Source organism: Carassius gibelio, chromosome A25, assembly GCF_023724105.1.
Source record: "Carassius gibelio isolate Cgi1373 ecotype wild population from Czech Republic chromosome A25, carGib1.2-hapl.c, whole genome shotgun sequence".
In the NCBI taxonomy this organism is placed as follows: domain Eukaryota; kingdom Metazoa; phylum Chordata; class Actinopteri; order Cypriniformes; family Cyprinidae; genus Carassius; species Carassius gibelio.
In genome coordinates this window covers 18,950,189-18,967,688 of record NC_068395.1, presented here as the reverse complement: position 1 = coordinate 18,967,688, position 17,500 = coordinate 18,950,189, and the positions used below count along the sequence as shown (strand labels likewise).

The 17,500-nt window shown below is 35.3% G+C and overlaps 6 non-coding genes across 6 annotated transcripts; all 6 read left to right on the top strand.

The window, feature by feature from the left end:
* Positions 1 to 5,794: 5,794 nt before the first annotated feature.
* On the top strand, positions 5,795 to 5,913 carry LOC127947661 (5S ribosomal RNA). Its single transcript, XR_008151455.1, has one exon. It is a non-coding gene; the product is annotated as a 5S ribosomal RNA (ribosomal RNA).
* Positions 5,914 to 6,550: 637 nt separating this feature from the next.
* LOC127948150 (5S ribosomal RNA) lies at positions 6,551 to 6,669 on the top strand. The gene has a single exon (XR_008151895.1). It is a non-coding gene; the product is annotated as a 5S ribosomal RNA (ribosomal RNA).
* Positions 6,670 to 7,028: 359 nt separating this feature from the next.
* Positions 7,029 to 7,147, top strand: LOC127947885 (5S ribosomal RNA). The gene has a single exon (XR_008151636.1). It is a non-coding gene; the product is annotated as a 5S ribosomal RNA (ribosomal RNA).
* A 499-nt stretch (positions 7,148 to 7,646) lies between these two features.
* LOC127947972 (5S ribosomal RNA) lies at positions 7,647 to 7,765 on the top strand. Its single transcript, XR_008151719.1, has one exon. It is a non-coding gene; the product is annotated as a 5S ribosomal RNA (ribosomal RNA).
* Positions 7,766 to 8,263: 498 nt separating this feature from the next.
* Positions 8,264 to 8,382, top strand: LOC127947910 (5S ribosomal RNA). The gene has a single exon (XR_008151660.1). It is a non-coding gene; the product is annotated as a 5S ribosomal RNA (ribosomal RNA).
* A 3,469-nt stretch (positions 8,383 to 11,851) lies between these two features.
* LOC127948298 (5S ribosomal RNA) lies at positions 11,852 to 11,970 on the top strand. Its single transcript, XR_008152041.1, has one exon. It is a non-coding gene; the product is annotated as a 5S ribosomal RNA (ribosomal RNA).
* Positions 11,971 to 17,500: the final 5,530 nt, after the last annotated feature.

The following is a 17,500-nucleotide window of genomic DNA, read 5'->3' as shown; positions in this document are numbered from 1 at the left end:
TTTTTCTAAATTGGACTCCCCAGCAGTTAAAGCTGCTGGGGGGAGTTTTTATTTTTGGAAATGTCAACAACGGATGGATTAACGGTAATGAATAAGGATATGGCAAGAGAAACACGAAAGGAAGAATGTGGACAACAAATGGCAAAAGATACTGGAATTCGAAGGAATAGTAATAGTTTTGGTGGCAAAGCAAAGGAACGATTTGCAAACAAGTCTTTTCTGAAGGAAGCTACAGTAATTGTGAATCTGATGGATTTAAGAGATGCAAAGGTGGAAGACATTATAGAGGCTGTGACAGCAAAGATTGGATTTGGAAAGCTGTTGGCCGTAAGACCAAGACCAGATAGAGAATATGAACTGACTTTGGAGGATGAACATATGTGTGATGATTTAATGGATGGTTTAATGATAAAAGAGAAGATGTGTGAAATCAGGAAATTGCAGACAAGAGAATGCATTGTTTCTTTTATGCACTTACCAGCATATATCGATAATAAAGACATTCTTTCAAAGTTGGAAATGTGGGGCGTAGCCCCGACATCAGACATTAAAAGGCGATACTACCCTGCCACAAGAATAGCGGATGGAACAAGATACCTTAAAGTCCGATTTCCAAAAGAGGTGGTATCCCTGCCCTATAGTACCAAATTTGAAACGGCCGAAGGGCCACAATACTTCAGGATCATGCATGATAGGCAGATGAAAATCTGTAGGCTATGCATGGATCCTGGTCATGTCTTCAAAGACTGCCCTGATTTGAAGTGTCATGAGTGCGAGGAGCAGGGACATTATGCTCGTAATTGCAATGCTGTAAAGTGCCCAGATTGTAAACGTGCATTGGTGAAGTGTGAGTGTTGGATGGAGAATGAAGAAGAAGAAGGAGATGATAACCAAATAAAAGAGACTGAAATTTTGAGTGTAGAAGGACAAGGATGGAAGGTAATTCAGGACTCAACAGAAAAGGATATACATCCACTGGAAAGGATGGAGGAAGAAGAACAAAATGGCTTGATGGACAGTGCAGAAAATGAAGTGGAGCATCAGAAAGAAAAGGACAATGATGGACAAATGGAAAGTGACATTCAAACATCACTAGAGACAATGCAAACAATGACGGAGGAACAGGACAAAATGGAAGAAGTACAAAATAACTTGGAAACAGAAGAGGATTTGGGAAAAGGAGACAACGAGAAATCTAATGAAATGGGAAAGGAAAGAATACAGAGAAGAAGATCCATAAAGGTAACCCCCAATATAGAAATGGTTAAAAATAGAAGGCAGAAGAAAAGAAAAGAATTTGATGAAAACAGATTTGGGGTACTGATGAATAGGGAAGAAGAAAATGAAGGATGTATATAGGAAATAACTTTTTAATTATTAGCCTTTTAAGTATTATATCATTAAATGTTAGAGGTTTATTGAAAGAGGAAAAATTTGAAAAAGTGAAAGAACTGTGTAAAAAATCAAATGTGATCTTATTGCAAGAAACAAATTGGAAAAATGAAAAGATGGAAGATGTTAAAAGAAGATGGAAGGGGGAAATTTATTATAATAATGGTGATGGTGAAAGAGGAAAAGGAGTTGCAGTTTTAGTTAAAAGAAATATATGTGATGATGTTAAAATTATATATTGTGATAAAGAAGGCAAATGTATAATTGTGAAAATGGTCTGTGGAGGAGAAACTATAATTTTATGTAATGTACATGCTCCAAATGCAGAGGATGAAAAGAAAATATTTTTTAATAATTTAAATGATTATATAGAAAAGTGGGAAAAGGTTGTATTAATGGGTGACTTTAACACTGCTTTGAGTAGAATGGATATAGCCAAAGATATGGTTTTTAAAAGAGATAGTGGAAGGGATGAATTGCTTAAATTAATTGATAAAAATGATCTAATAGATATATGGAGAGAACGAAATGAAGGAATAAAAGATTTTTCAAGGCAACAGTTAGTAAAAGATAAAATTAAGCAGAGTAGAATAGATTTTATGTTGATTAAAAGAAATATGGAAAGAAATATTGACAAGATATATTACAAAATTACATCTCTTAGTGATCATAGTATGTTAATAGTTAATTTTAATGAAACTGGTGTAGAGAGGGGAAAGGGGATATGGTGTTTAAATAATGAACTTTTAAAAGATGAGAACTATAAATTTGCAGTGGAAACAATAATAATGAATGAGAGAGGGAAAGGGATGTTCGAAGAAGATAAGAGGGTGTGGTGGGATAATGTAAAATATGAAATAAAAAAGTATTCATTGAGGTATAGTAGATTGAAACAAAAGATTAAAAGGGGAGAAGAAGTAGCAGTTAGGAATATTTTGAAAGAGGAATTACAAAAAGAAAATGGAGATATAGAAAGGATTATAATTTACGAGGAAAAATTAAAAGAAATAGAAGAAGAAAAATGTAGAGGAGCTATGATAAGAAGTAGGGTAAAGAATGTGATGGAAGGAGAAAGGTGTACACATTTCTTTTTTAATTTAGAGGAAAGTAGACAAAAGGCTGATACAATAAAGGAAGTATTAAAAAAGGATGGGAGAAGAGTAAAAGAGTCCAAAGAGATTTTGCAAAGTGTAAGGGAATTTTATGCAGATCTATTTAAAAGCGAAGGTATAAAAGAGGAGGAAAAGCAGGTTTTATTAAAGAGTGTTAAAAAAAAAGTAGTTAAAGAGGATAAAGAAATGTGCGATAAGGATTTTTTAGAGGAAGAAATAGAGACAGCAATAGTACAGTTAAACAATGGGAAGAGTCCTGGAGCAGATGGTTTGACTAGTGAATTTTATAGAGTTTTTAAGGATATTTTAATCCCCATTTTAAAACCCGTGTATGAGGAAATTTATGATAGAGGGCAAGCAAGTCAATTGATGAGAGTAGGATTGGTAAAGCTAATTTTTAAAAAAAGAGGTGATTCAGCTGATTTAAAGAACTATAGACCTATATCAATGTTAAATACAGATTTTAAAATTCTTGCAAAAATGTTAGCAAATCGATTAAAGAAGGTTCTACCTGAAATAATAACAACAAATCAATCATATTCAATAATAGGGAGAGAAATAAGTGATACAGTTAGTAATATAAGAGAAAAAATAAGTTATATGACAGAGAATAATAAAGAAGGATACATAATTAGTTTAGATTTGGAAAAAGCATTTGATAGGGTAGAATATGATTTTTTATTTGAACTTTTAGAGCATTTTGGTTTTGGGAATAATTTTATAAAATGGATTAGAGTTTTATACAAAGGGGCAATTAGTTGTATAAAGTGTAATGGGTTTTTAACTGATGTATTTAGTATAACAAGATCAGTAAGACAAGGGTGTCCTTTATCTGCATTATTGTATAGTATAGTTGCTGAACCACTGGGTTTAGTGGTTGGGGAAGATGAAAATATTAAAGGAATAGGTTTTGAAGGATTAGAAAAGGAACAAAAAATTTATCAATATGCTGATGACACAACATTAATTTTAAGGGATATAGATAGCGTTGAGAGAGCAATGAATACAATACAAAACTATTGTAAAGGTTCAGGAGCAAAAATAAATATAGATAAGACGGTCATGATGAGAATAGGAACAGCAAAGCCTTTACCAGATTATTTTAGTTTTAAAGAAGAGACCGAAAATATGAAAATATTGGGAATTAGAATTGGGAAAGATGAAAAGAAAACTAGAGATTTAATATGGGACGAAATCTTAGGGGGAATGGAGAGAAGATTGACCTTCTGGAGACAAAGGATGTTGAAATTAAGAGGGAAAATTTTGATTATAAATGCTCTGATGCTTTCAAAAATGTGGTATACATTAGAGGTTACTTCATTGCCGTTGTGGGCTTATAAGAGGTTGAAAAAGTGTATTTTGAATTTTATATGGGAGGGGAAACCAGCAAAGATTGCTTATGATACACTGATAGGACCAATTGAGGAGGGAGGTTTAGGTTTGTTAGATCCATATTTAAGGATGAAGAGTTTAAGGGTAAAAACTATGAAGAAATTTTTGAATAAAGAAAATAAACAGGAATGGAAGGAAGGTATGAAATATTTTTTAAATAGGTGTGGTGGTTTTAACATGGGAAAGGACATTATATGGATGAAATTGAAAGAAAATATGTTAAATGGTGTATCAGAATTGTATAAAGAAGTTTTAAGAGCGTGGAAAGAATATTTATTGACAGTTGTATACAAACCAGAAGGGATGGAGGAGCTTTTGAATCAACCATTATTTTTAAATTCAAATATTGTATATGAAAATAATGAAATATATTTTAAGACATGGATTAAAGCAGGAATAAATAAAGTCAAAGATGTTTTATATGAGGTAAAAGAAGGTTTTATACCACTGCAAGGTATAGTAGATGAAATTGAAGAGAGTGGAGATGAGGTTGATAAGAGAATTGTAAAGAAACAGTTTGACAAAATTAAAAAAGCAATTCCAAATGAATGGATAGAAAGAATAGAAAAAAAGGAGGAAGGAGAAGGAAAGGTTCATGTCATTTTAAATGAATGTGGGAATAAAGTGTATTTTCAGTCATGTTCTTTAAAAATGATATATACATTTTTTAGAAAAAAGGTTTTTGCTAAACCAATAGCAAATGGTTTTTGGAATAGACTATTTCCAGGGACGGAATGTGAAAATATTTGGGAGAATTTAAGAATAGGTTATATGGATCCAGTGATTGAGAATTTTAATTTTCTTTTAAGACACAATGTAATTTATACAAAAATGAGATTATGTAAAATGGGTTTTGAACAAAATGCAAGATGTGATGTATGTGAAAAAGAAGATGAAGGTCTTTTACATTTGTTTTTATTCTGTTCTGAACTAGAAGATTTTGTGAGGAAATTTAAAATGTTTGTTGAGGACATTTTGGGAGAAAAAATTGAAAGACAATTGGAATGGAATCAATTTTTTTTACTTGGTAAAAAAGGGAAAGGGAAAGAAATGTATAGAGTAAATTTCATTTTATCTATAGCAAGGTATGCAATTTGGGGTAGACGTAATGTAATGAGAGAAAAAAGTTGCAATATTAATATGTGGATTTTTTTTAGAAGAAAGTTGGAAGGACATATACATACTTTATATAATTATTTTAGTATGAATGGACAAGTTGATAAGTTTTATAAAATCCTCATAGGGAAGGGTACAAGAATATTGGAATGCTTTCAAGAATATAACATAAATCTGCCAAAAGAGTTTCAGCTAATTATTAAAGAAAGGGGTTTGTAAATGAAATAAGGAATGAGGAAGAATGAATATATAATGTGGTTATGTACACTTGTTTTCTGTTTGAAATAAATGTGTAGTTATAAAAAAAAAAAAAAAAAAAAAAAAGCTATACCCGATCTCGTCTGATCTCGGAAGCTAAGCAGGTTTGGGCCTGGTTAGTACTTGGATGGGAGACCGCCTGGGAATATCAGGTGCTGTAAGCTTTTTGGAAAATTTTCACTTAGTATATAATAATTTTGCCAAAAAATAGAGTCAATGCCCGATTTCTGAATATTAGCAGGTTTGGGCCTGGTTAGTACATTGATGGGAGACTGCCTGGGAATACCAGGTGCTTTAAACTTTTTGGAAAATTTCATAAATTATATAATAATTTTGCCAATAAAAAAAAGAGTCAATGCCCAATCTCTGAATCTTAGCAGGCTTAGGTCTGGTTAGTACTTGGATGAGAGACCGGCTAGGAATACCAGGTGCTTTAAGCTTTTGGGTTTTCTTTCCTACTTATATAATGTACTGGCGATTAGATTGGCTGATCTCTAAATAGCCTTCTCTTTGCGGCAGTCTTCGCTTACGGCCATACCAACCTGGCTATGCCCGATCTCATCTGATCTCGGAAGCTAAGCAGGTTTGGAACTGGTTAGTACATGGATGGGAGACCGCCTGGGAATACCAGGTGCTGTAAGCTTTTTGGAAATTTTTCAGTTAGTATATAATAATTTTGCCAAAAAATAGAGTCAATGCCGGTCTCTGAATATTAGCAGGTTTAGGTCTGGTTAGTACATGGATGGGAGACTGCCTGGGAATACCAGGTGCTTTAAACTTTTTGGAAAATTTTCACTTAGTATATAATAATTTTGCCAAAAAATAGAGTCAATGCCCGATTTCTGAATATTAGCAGGTTTGGGTCTGGTTAGTACATGGATGGGAGACTGCCTGGGAATACCAGGTGCTTTAAACTTTTTGGAAAATTTTCACTTAGTATATAATAATTTTGCCAAAAAATAGAGTCAATGCCCGATTTCTGAATATTAGCAGGTTTGGGCCTGGTTAGTACATGGATGGGAGACTGCCTGGGAATACCAGGTGCTTTAAACTTTTTGGAAAATTTCACAAAATATATAATAATTTTGCAAAAAAAAAAAAAAAAGAGTCGATGCCCAATCTCTGAATCTTAGCAGGCTTAGGTCTGGTTAGTACTTGGAGGAGAGACCGGCTAGGAATACCAGGTGCTTTAAGCTTTTGGGTTTTCTTTCCTACTTATATAATGTACTGGCGATTAGATTGGCTGATCTCTAAATAGCCTTCTCTTTGCAGCAGTCTTCGCTTACGGCCATACCATCCTGGCTATACCCGATCTCGTCTGATCTCGGAAGCTAAGCAGGTTTGGGCCTGGTTAGTACTTGGATGGGAGACCGCCTGGGAATATCAGGTGCTGTAAGCTTTTTGGAAAATTTTCACTTAGTATATAATAATTTTGCCAAAAAATAGAGTCAATGCCCGATTTCTGAATATTAGCAGGTTTGGGCCTGGTTAGTACATTGATGGGAGACTGCCTGGGAATACCAGGTGCTTTAAACTTTTTGGAAAATTTCATAAATTATATAATAATTTTGCCAAAAAAAAAAGAGTCAATGCCCAATCTCTGAATCTTAGCAGGCTTAGGTCTGGTTAGTACTTGGATGAGAGACCGGCTAGGAATACCAGGTGCTTTAAGCTTTTGGGTTTTCTTTCCTACTTATATAATGTACTGGCGATTAGATTGGCTGATCTCTAAATAGCCTTCTCTTTGCGGCAGTCTTCGCTTACGGCCATACCAACCTGGCTGTGCCCGATCTCGTCTGATCTCGGAAGCTAAGCAGGTTTGGGCCTGATTAGTACTTGGATGGGAGACCGCCTGGGAATACCAGGTGCTGTAAGCTTTTTGGAAATTTTTCAGTTAGTATATAATAATTTTGCCAAAAAATAGAGTCAATGCCGGTCTCTGAATATTAGCAGGTTTGGGTCTGGTTAGTACATTGATTGGAGACTGCCTGGGAATACCAGGTGCTTTAAACTTTTTGGAAAATTTTCACTTAGTATATAATAATTTTGCCAAAAAATAGAGTCAATGCCCGATTTCTGAATATTAGCAGGTTTGGGCCTGGTTAGTACATGGATGGGACACTGCCTGGGAATACCAGGTGCTTTAAACTTTTTGGAAAATTTCACAAATTATATAATAATTTTGCAAAAAAATAAAAAAAGAGTCAATGCCCAATCTCTGAATCTTAGCAGGCTTAGGTCTGGTTAGTACTTGGATGAGAGACCGGCTAGGAATACCAGGTGCTTTAAGCTTTTGGGTTTTCTTTCCTACTTATATAATGTACTGGCGATTAGTTTGGCTGATCTCTAAATAGCCCTCTCTTTGCGGCAGTCTTCGCTTACGGCCATACCAACCTGGCTATGCCCGATCTCGTCTGATCTCGGAAGCTAAGCAGGTTTGGGCTTGGTTAGTACTTGGATGGGAGACCACCTGGGAATACCAGGTGCTGTAAGCTTTTTGGAAATTTTTCACTTAGTATATAATAATTTTGCCAAAAAATAGAGTCAATGCTGGTCTCTGAATATTAGCAGGTTTGGGTCTGGTTAGTACATGGATGGGAGACTGCCTGGGAATACCAGGTGCTTTAAACTTTTTGGAAAATTTTCACTTAGTATATAATAATTTTGCCAAAAAATAGAGTCAATGCCCGATTTCTGAATATTAGCAGGTTTGGGCCTGGTTAGTAAATGGATGGGAGACTGCCTGGGAATACCAGGTGCTTTAAACTTTTTGGAAAATTTCACAAATTATATAATAATTTTGCCAAAAAAAAAAAAAGAGTCAATGCCCAATCTCTGAATCTTAGCAGGCTTAGGTCTGGTTAGTACTTGGATGAGAGACCGGCTAGGAATACCAGGTGCTTTAAGCTTTTGGGTTTTCTTTCCTACTTATATAATGTACTGGCGATTAGATTGGCTGATCTCTAAATAGCCTTCTCTTTGCGGCAGTCTTCGCTTATGGCCATACCAACCTGGCTATGCCCGATCTCGTCTGATCTCGGAAGCTAAGCAGGTTTGGGCCTGGTTAGTACTTGGATGGGAGACCGCCTGGGAATACCAGGTGCTGTAAGCTTTTTGGAAATTTTTCAGTTAGTATATAATAATTTTGCCAAAAAATAGAGTCAATGCCGGTCTCTGAATATTAGCAGGTTTGGGTCTGGTTAGTACATGGATGGGAGACTGCCTGGGAATACCAGGTGCTTTAAACTTTTTGGAAAATTTTCACTTAGTATATAATAATTTTGCCAAAAAATAGAGTCAATGCCCGATTTCTGAATATTAGCAGGTTTGGGCCTGGTTAGTACATGGATGGGACACTGCCTGGGAATACCAGGTGCTTTAAACTTTTTGGAAAATTTCACAAATTATGTAATAATTTTGCACAAAAAAAAAAAAAAAATAAAATAAAAGAGTCAATGCCCAATCTCTGAATCTTAGCAGGCTTAGCTCTGGTTAGTACTTGGATGAAAGACCGGCTAGGAATACCAGGTGCTTTAAGCTTTTGGGTTTTCTTTCCTACTTATATAATGTACTGGCGATTAGATTGGCTGATCTCTAAATAGCCTTCTCTTTGTGGCAGTCTTCGCTTACGGCCATACCAACCTGAGGGCGCTAGAGTGCAACAGGAAGTGAGTTGGCTGTAGTAGGAAGAGAGAGGCTCTTCCATTTTGTAGTTTGGTTTAGTTTTATTAGTTGGTTTGTTTTTTTGTTTGTGTTGAGTTTATATTAGTTAGTGTTTTTTTAACCCCAAACAGTTTATACTGTTTGGGGTTTCATACAACAAAATGACAGATTTAATGGACAAAGGACACGGACTGTCAAATGGACATGAGATGGGGATCAGAGAATCTGGATATGTTGCTGACGAGATGGAAAGGAATATGAATGAAGGGAATGCTGAAAGCAGGAATGAGACTTGGGCAAAGGTGGTTTCAAGGAGAAAAGAAGATGGAAAAACCAATGGACAAGACAGAAAAATAGAACTACAAACAACTGAAGGTACTGGAACTAATAATGGAGGTGAAGAAAAAAGAAATGATTTATCTCAACCACAGCAAATGATAAAGAAATTGAGCCACCAAACAAAGTATCAGAGGCAATACAGAAAAGAAGCAACATTAACAATGACTGTAAAAGATATAGAAAACACAACAGTAATAATGATAATTAAATCAGTTGAAGAGAAAGTAGGAATTGGAAAACTGATCGGACTAAGAAGAAAGAATAACAATGAATTTGAAATGACTATGGAAAGTGAGTTGGACTGTGATTCACTGTTGAATGGAATCATGATTAACGGAAAAGAATGTGAGATAAGGAAACTGTGTGCAACAGAAAGGATGGTATCTTTCTTGAGTCTGCCCAGCTATATAGAAGATGAGGAAATCATTCAAAAACTGATAGATTGGGGAGTAACTCCCATATTGCCTCTAAGAAGGAGATATCATCCGGGGACAACAGTGGCGGACGGAACACGTTTTATAAAGGTAAAGTTTCCAAAAGAAGTGACATCTTTGCCATATAATACCAGGTTCATGACTGAAGAAGGAGTGCAGTACTACAGAGTGATTCATGACAACCAATTGAAGTCATGCAGGATCTGTGTAAGTGTGGAACATGAGAAAAAGGACTGTCCACAATTCAAATGTCGAGACTGTTTTGAGCAGGGGCATTATGCGCGGGACTGCAAAGTCCCACGGTGCCAAGGCTGCGACAAAGCAATCATGAGATGCAGATGTGAGATGGAACATAAGGTAAATGAGGACACAAATATGGACGTACAGGAGGTGATGGGAGATACTGCAACTGAGCATTTAAATGATTCACTGCGGCAGACTCAAGGAGAGGAAGAGGAACAGGACAATGAGGAGGAGGAGGAAACCAACAAAGATGAGAATGAAGAAAAGAACAAAGATGGAGAACAAGAAATGGAGACGGGAGAAGGAGTAGACAAAGAGGAAATAAATCTGATTAACAAAGACTTTTCTAAGGAAAAGGAAGAAGTGGACACGACTGGGATGGACTATGAAAAAGATCAAGAAAAGGATGAGGATAAGGGAATGAAGATACTGCCGGAGGTAAGAGAAGTGGAAAATGGGGGGAGGATTTTTGGTTTGGAAAATAAAGGAATAGAAATACTGAATAGAGGTGTAAAAGCAAGAACAAAAGGTGGAGTAGACATTCAACAGGTTCTTAAAAAGCAGAAAATAAGAAGAGAAGCGCTAAAGGAAAGGAGGAAAAGTGGAAATGGGGGAAGCAAGACATGTTTTCTTTAAAGACAATGGAACTAATTGAGTGGTGGTTATTGGTTTATCCTTTGTTTTCCTTAATGAGTTAGCTAAGTATTGTTTCATTGAAGGCTAGAGACTTATCCCAAAGTCTAAGGTTTGAAATATTGATGTGTCTGACTAAAAAGAGTGATATGTTATGTCTACAAGGAATGAGGTGGGAAGATAAAATAAGTCATGAAATTAGAAAATTGTGGAATGGAGAAATGCATAGTAATTGTGATATAGGAAGGAAAAGAGGGGTCGCTATTTTAATAAATGTCAAGAATGAGTGTTTTTTAAATTGCATCTTAAACATTGCAAGGTTTATTAAATGGAGCAGAAGAAACATGGTCAAACAAAAGAAGACAAAAATACAAGTGTGCAATTTTTTTAGGATAAAGATGTGTCTTATTCTAAATGTTCTGTTTTGTTACTATAATATGAAAGATGAAAAATAAGTGTTTGTAAAAAAAAGTGTAAAAGGGAATCAATTCCTTGAAATGACATATTTTCATTTTAATGTATTATTGCAAAAATATGATTTTGATTGTTTTTAAAATGTATGTTAATTATTCTTTTAATATTGATTTGAGTCTTTTTTAGAAAAAAAATGTTAAAAGACTGTTTTAAAAGGAAATAAGACTTTATTGTGCAATAAGAAAAAAAAAAAAAGCTATGCCCGATCTCGTCTGATCTCGGAAGCTAAGCAGGTTTGGGCCTGGTTAGTACTTGGATGGGAGACCGCCTGGGAATACCAGGTGCTGTAAGCTTTTTGGAAATTTTTCACTTAGTATATAATATTTTTGCCAAAAAATAGAGTCAATGCCGGTCTCTGAATATTAGCAGGTTTGGGTCTGGTTAGTACATGGATGGGAGACTGCCTGGGAATACCAGGTGCTTTAAACTTTTTGGAAAATTTTCACTTAGTATATAATAATTTTGCCCAAAAATAGAGTCAATGCCCGATTTCTGAATATTAGCAGGTTTGGGCCTGGTTAGTACATGGATGGGACACTGCCTGGGAATACCAGGTGCTTTAAACTTTTTGGAAAATTTCACAAATTATATAATAATTTTGCAAAAAAAAAAAAAAAAAAGAGTCAATGCCCAATCTCTGAATCTTAGCAGGCTTAGGTCTGGTTAGTACTTGGATGAGAGACCGGCTAGGAATACCAGGTGCTTTAAGCTTTTGGGTTTTCTTTCCTACTTATATAATGTACTGGCGATTAGTTTGGCTGATCTCTAAATAGCCCTCTCTTTGCGGCAGTCTTCGCTTATGGCCATACCAACCTGGCTATGCCCGGTCTCGTCTGATCTCGGAAGCTAAGCAGGTTTGGGCTTGGTTAGTACTTGGATGGGAGACCACCTGGGAATACCAGGTGCTGTAAGCTTTTTGGAAATTTTTCACTTAGTATATAATAATTTTGCCAAAAAATAGAGTCAATGCTGGTCTCTGAATATTAGCAGGTTTCGGTCTGGTTAGTACATGGATGGGAGACTGCCTGGGAATACCAGGTGCTTTAAACTTTTTGGAAAATTTTCACTTAGTATATAATAATTTTGCCAAAAAATAGAGTCAATGCCCGATTTCTGAATATTAGCAGGTTTGGGCCTGGTTAGTTAATGGATGGGAGACTGCCTGGGAATACCAGGTGCTTTAAACTTTTTGGAAAATTTCACAAATTATATGATAATTTTGCCAAAAAAAAAAAAAAGAGTCAATGCCCAATCTCTGAATCTTAGCAGGCTTAGGTCTGGTTAGTACTTGGATGAGAGACCGGCTAGGAATACCAGGTGCTTTAAGCTTTTGGGTTTTCTTTCCTACTTATATAATGTACTGGCGATTAGATTGGCTGATCTCTAAATAGCCTTCTCTTTGCAGCAGTCTTCGCTTACGGCCATACCATCCTGGTGGCGCTAGTGAGTAATACAGGAAGTGAGTGGGCAGTTTGAGCAGTTGGTGAGAGAGGCTCACCTTTTTTGATTTGTGTTTTGTTCATTATTTTTTGGGAAAAGCTTTATTTAGTTTTTTTTGTTTGTTTATTTTCTCCTCCCAGCAGCTCACGCTGTTTGGGGGGGGAGTTTTTTTTGGCTTTAATTTTCAAAATGGATAGATTACCGGCAACGACCACAACAATGGCACGAGAAACACGGAGTGGAAATGAAATCGATCTTGAACAAAGACACAGAGATGGACATGAAAAAGAAACAAAGAAGGAAACCTGGAAAAGAGTTTACAAAAAGGAAGCAACAGTAACAGTGGACTTAATGGATTTGGATGATGTGAGAGCAGTGGATATTATAATGTCAGTGACAGAAAAAGTTGGAGAAGGGAAAATCTTGGCGGTTCGACCGAAACAAACAAGATGTTATGAGGTGACTTTGGAGACCGAGGAAGACATAGAGGAGCTGATGAATGGAATACTAATCAAAGGAAAAACCTGTGAGGTAACAAGACTTCAAAACAGAGATTTTGTTGTTTCTTTTATGCATCTCCCTGTTTACATGGACGATGAGGACATTTTAAAGAAATTGGAAGGATGGGGAGTTCTCCCCATCTCTAAAATAAAGAGACGGTTTTATCCTGGCACAAATATTGAAGATGGAACAAGATTTGTAAAAACAAGATTCCCCAGAGAAGTGATCTCACTCCCGTATAGCACCAAGTTTGTCACAGCAGAAGGACCACAGCACTTTCGGGTCATGCATAGCCAGCAGGTAAAGACATGTAGGTTGTGCATGAGCCCAGAGCATATGGTGAAAGACTGTCCGCAGTTTATATGTTACAAATGCAATGAGAGAGGAAACATGGCGAGGGACTGCAGGGTGGTAAAATGCCCGGATTGCGAGGAGGTGCTAAGCAAGTGTGAATGCTGGATGGGAAACGAGGAAGAAGATGAAAAAGGTGTGAGTGGGCAGATGCATGACAATGAAAAGGAGCAAGAGGAAGGAACAACAACAACACAGATTAATGAAACCAACGGAAATAAGGACAAAGGAGAACAGAGAGAAGAAAGTTGCATACAGGATAAACAATCACAGCAAGGGGGTGAAGCGGAGATGCAAATTGCAGAGACCATTGAAATACTTTTAGACAAAATAGAACATCAAAGGATTGTAAATGAAGAACAGACTGTTGAAATGGGCAGTGAAGAGGAAAAGGAGGACAAAGCTGGGATACAAATGAAAAGAAGAAGATCGATCAAGGTAAAACCAAGTTTGGGCGGGGTAAGGAAAAAAGTAGTTAAAGAGGACTTGTTGAAAAATGTAAACCGATTTGAACTGTTAAAGGACATGGGGGAGATTGAATGATAAACGATGGTTTTTATGAATACTTTTTTCTGTCTTATGCTCATAAAGTTGGTAACTTTTAATGCAAGAGGACTTCAAGATGTAAGAAAGTTTGATAAAGTAAAAGAAATGTGTAAAAAAGAAGACATAATAATGCTACAAGAAACTAATTGGACAGATAGGTCTATAAATGAAATGAGGAAAAGTTGGAATGGTGAAATTCTGTATAATAATGGTGATGAAAGAAATGGTAGAGGTGTGGCAATTTTAATAAGGGAAAACAGTGGTGTAAGCTGTAAAGAAATATACAAAGATGAAATAGGGAAATGTTTGATAGTGGAAATGAGTTACGAAGAGAAGAACATATTACTGGTCAACATACATGCACCAACGAAAAAAGAAGAAAAGAGATCATTTTTTAACACTATCAAGACAATTGTGAGGAATTATAAATATATACTTATGATGGGGGATTTTAATACAGTTTTTAGCAGACAAGATATAGCGGAGGGTATGGGTTTCAAAAGCGATACGGGAAGGAAAGAGTTAAGATCACTAATGGAGGAAAACAATATAATGGATGTATGGAGGGAAAGGAATGAACACAAAAGAGAATACTCGAGAAGACAAATAGTAGGAAATTTCATTTATCAAACACGAATAGATATGGTTTTATGTACAAGGAATTTAGAATGTTTTATAGAGAAGTTAAGGTATGAAGAAACGAGGTTAAGTGATCATAAGCCTTTTTTTGTACATTTGGATTGGGATGTTGGGAAAAGAGGGCCAGGGGTATGGGTTTTAAATACAGACATTTTAAAGGATGAGGATTATGTGGCAACAATAAAAGATACAATAAAAAAAGAAAAAGAGAATGAAATGTATTTAGAGGACAAAAGGATCTGGTGGGAGAACTTGAAATTTTTAGTGAAAAAAATCACTATTAGTTATTGTGTGTTAAAACAGAAATGCAAAAAGAATAAAGAAAAGGAAATAAGAGAAAGACTGGAGAAGCAAGTAAATGATGAAACAGAAGATATTCAAAAAATAAAAGAAATACAAGAAGAGCTGAAAGAGATGGAAGAGAATAGATATAAGGGGGCAATGTTGAGGTGTAAAGCTAAATATCTGGTAGAAGGAGAAAAATGCACAAAGTTTTTTTTTGATCTTGAAAAAAGAAAAGGAAGAGTTGAAACTATAAAAGAAATACGAAAAGAAAATGGTGAAATGGTACATGAATGTGGGGAAATTTTAGAAGAGGTTAAAAACTATTTTGAAAAATTGTTTAGTACGGAAGGAGTAAAGGAGAGAGAAAAAAGGGAATTAATGGAATTAATAAAAATTAAAGTGAGTAAAGAGGAGAAGGAAGAATGCGATCAGACAATAAGTAAAGAAGAAATAGAAAGTACAATAAATGAATTGAACAAAAAGAAAAGCCCAGGCATTGATGGTCTAGGAAGTGAGTTTTACCAAACTTTTAAAGACCTTTTAGTAGATATTTTAAGAGATGTTTATGATGAGATTTTTGAAAAAGGAGGAATGATGTTAAGAATGGGAATGGGATTGATGAAGGTAATATACAAGAAAAAGGGGGAAAAAAATGAATTAAAAAATTATAGACCTATCACAATGTTAAATACTGATTTAAAGATTTTAGCAAAACTTTTAGCGAATAGATTAAAACAGATAATGCCAAATATAATAACAACAAATCAGGCATATGGAGTAAAAGGGAAAGACATTTCGGATGTAACAATGAGTATAAAAGACACGATAAGGTACATGAGAGATAAAAGGAAAGGAGGTTATATCATTAACTTAGATTTTGAAAAAGCTTTTGACAGGGTGGAACACGAATATTTATTTGATATTTTAAAAAGTTTTGGGTTTGGGGAGATTTTTATTAAATGGATTCAAATTTTATACAAGGGAGCAATGACAACAATAAAATGTAATGGGTTTTTAACAAAATGTTTTAGGATAACACGATCTATAAGACAAGGGTGTCCTTTATCAGCCCTGCTATATTCATTGGTGGCAGAACCGCTTGGACTAGCCATAAAGCAAGAAAGGGGAATTAAAGGAATAGAGATTGAACAAACAGGAAAAGAGTGTAAAATTTTTCAATATGCTGATGACACTACCATTTTTGCTAGAGAAGAAGAAAGTGTCAAACAAGTAATGGAAATAGTACAGAGATTTTGCAAGGGTTCAGGAGGAAAAATAAATGAAGAAAAAACTGCATATATGAGATTTGGGCAGACGACAGACTTAGCAGAGAATTTTAAATTCAAGGAAGTAAAAGAAATGAAGATTTTAGGAATTTTAATGGGTAAAGATGAAGATAAAGTTAGAGAAATCATGTGGGAAGAAATAGTGGGAAGCATTGAAAGAAGACTGAACTTTTGGAAATTGAGGGCACTAAATTTAAAAGGGAAGGTTTTAATCTTGAATGTTTTAATGACTTCAAAACTGTGGTATTTTTTATATATGACATCTATGCCGGTGTGGGTGGAAAGAGGGTTGAAAAGATGTTTTTTAGATTTTTTATGGGTAGGGAAACCAGCTAGAATTGCGTACAATACTTTAATAGGGATGGAGGGAAAAGGAGGTTTGGGTTTAATCGATGTTGAGCAAAGGAAGAATAGTCTGAGAGTCAAATTAGTCAAAAAGTATCTGGATGAGGGAAACAAAGCAGAATGGAAAACAACAATGGGGATTTTTTTAAACAAATGTGGGAATTTTAATCTGGGAGATAATGTGTTATGGATGAGAACACAAGAATGGATAACAGAGGGGTTGCCAATGTTTTATAAAGAAGTTTTAAGGGCTTGGAGGAATTTTTTAACTACCGTTCAATACAACGTACATGGAAGAGAAAACATCTTAAATCAGCCATTATTCCTAAACACCGGCATTTTAAACCAAGGGAAGGAAATATATTTTAAAGAATTGATGGAAGTTGGAATACTCAAAGTAAGAGATGTTTTATATGAATATAAAGAAGGCTTTTTACCAATGCAGTATATAGTAGATGTGATGGAGGAAGCAAAGGAAGAATTTAATAAACAAGAACTTAAAACTAAGTATGAAATTATAAAAAATGCAATACCCAAAGAATGGATAGAAAAGGTTGAAACTATGGAAGGGGGGAAAGAAGAAAAGGATGTGTACGCAATACTGGGAGAGAAATTGTGGCTTTTAAAAGAATGTACAGTGAAAATGTTTTATGTTTTTTTCATTGACATGATTTTTAAGAAACCTGTTGCAAACAAATTTTGGCAGAAGACATTTGAAGGTTTAAAAGAAGAAGATATTTGGAAAAACATGAAAGGGGAGATAATTGAGGTCAAATTGGAAAATTCTGAGTATTATATCAGACAAAGGGTGCTGTTTACTGATGTAATACTTAAAAAAATTGGGATGGAACAAAGTGCCATATGCAAAGTATGCAATGAGGAAGAGGAAGATTTTTTACATGCGTTTCTACACTGTAAGGCACTGAAGGATTTCAATGAAAAATGCAAAAATATAATTGTAAACCTGGGAGGGGAGCAAGATCGAGAGGATACAGAATTGGATAGGATCATTATGTTAGGTTTTGATGAGAAGGAAAAAAACAAAAAGGTG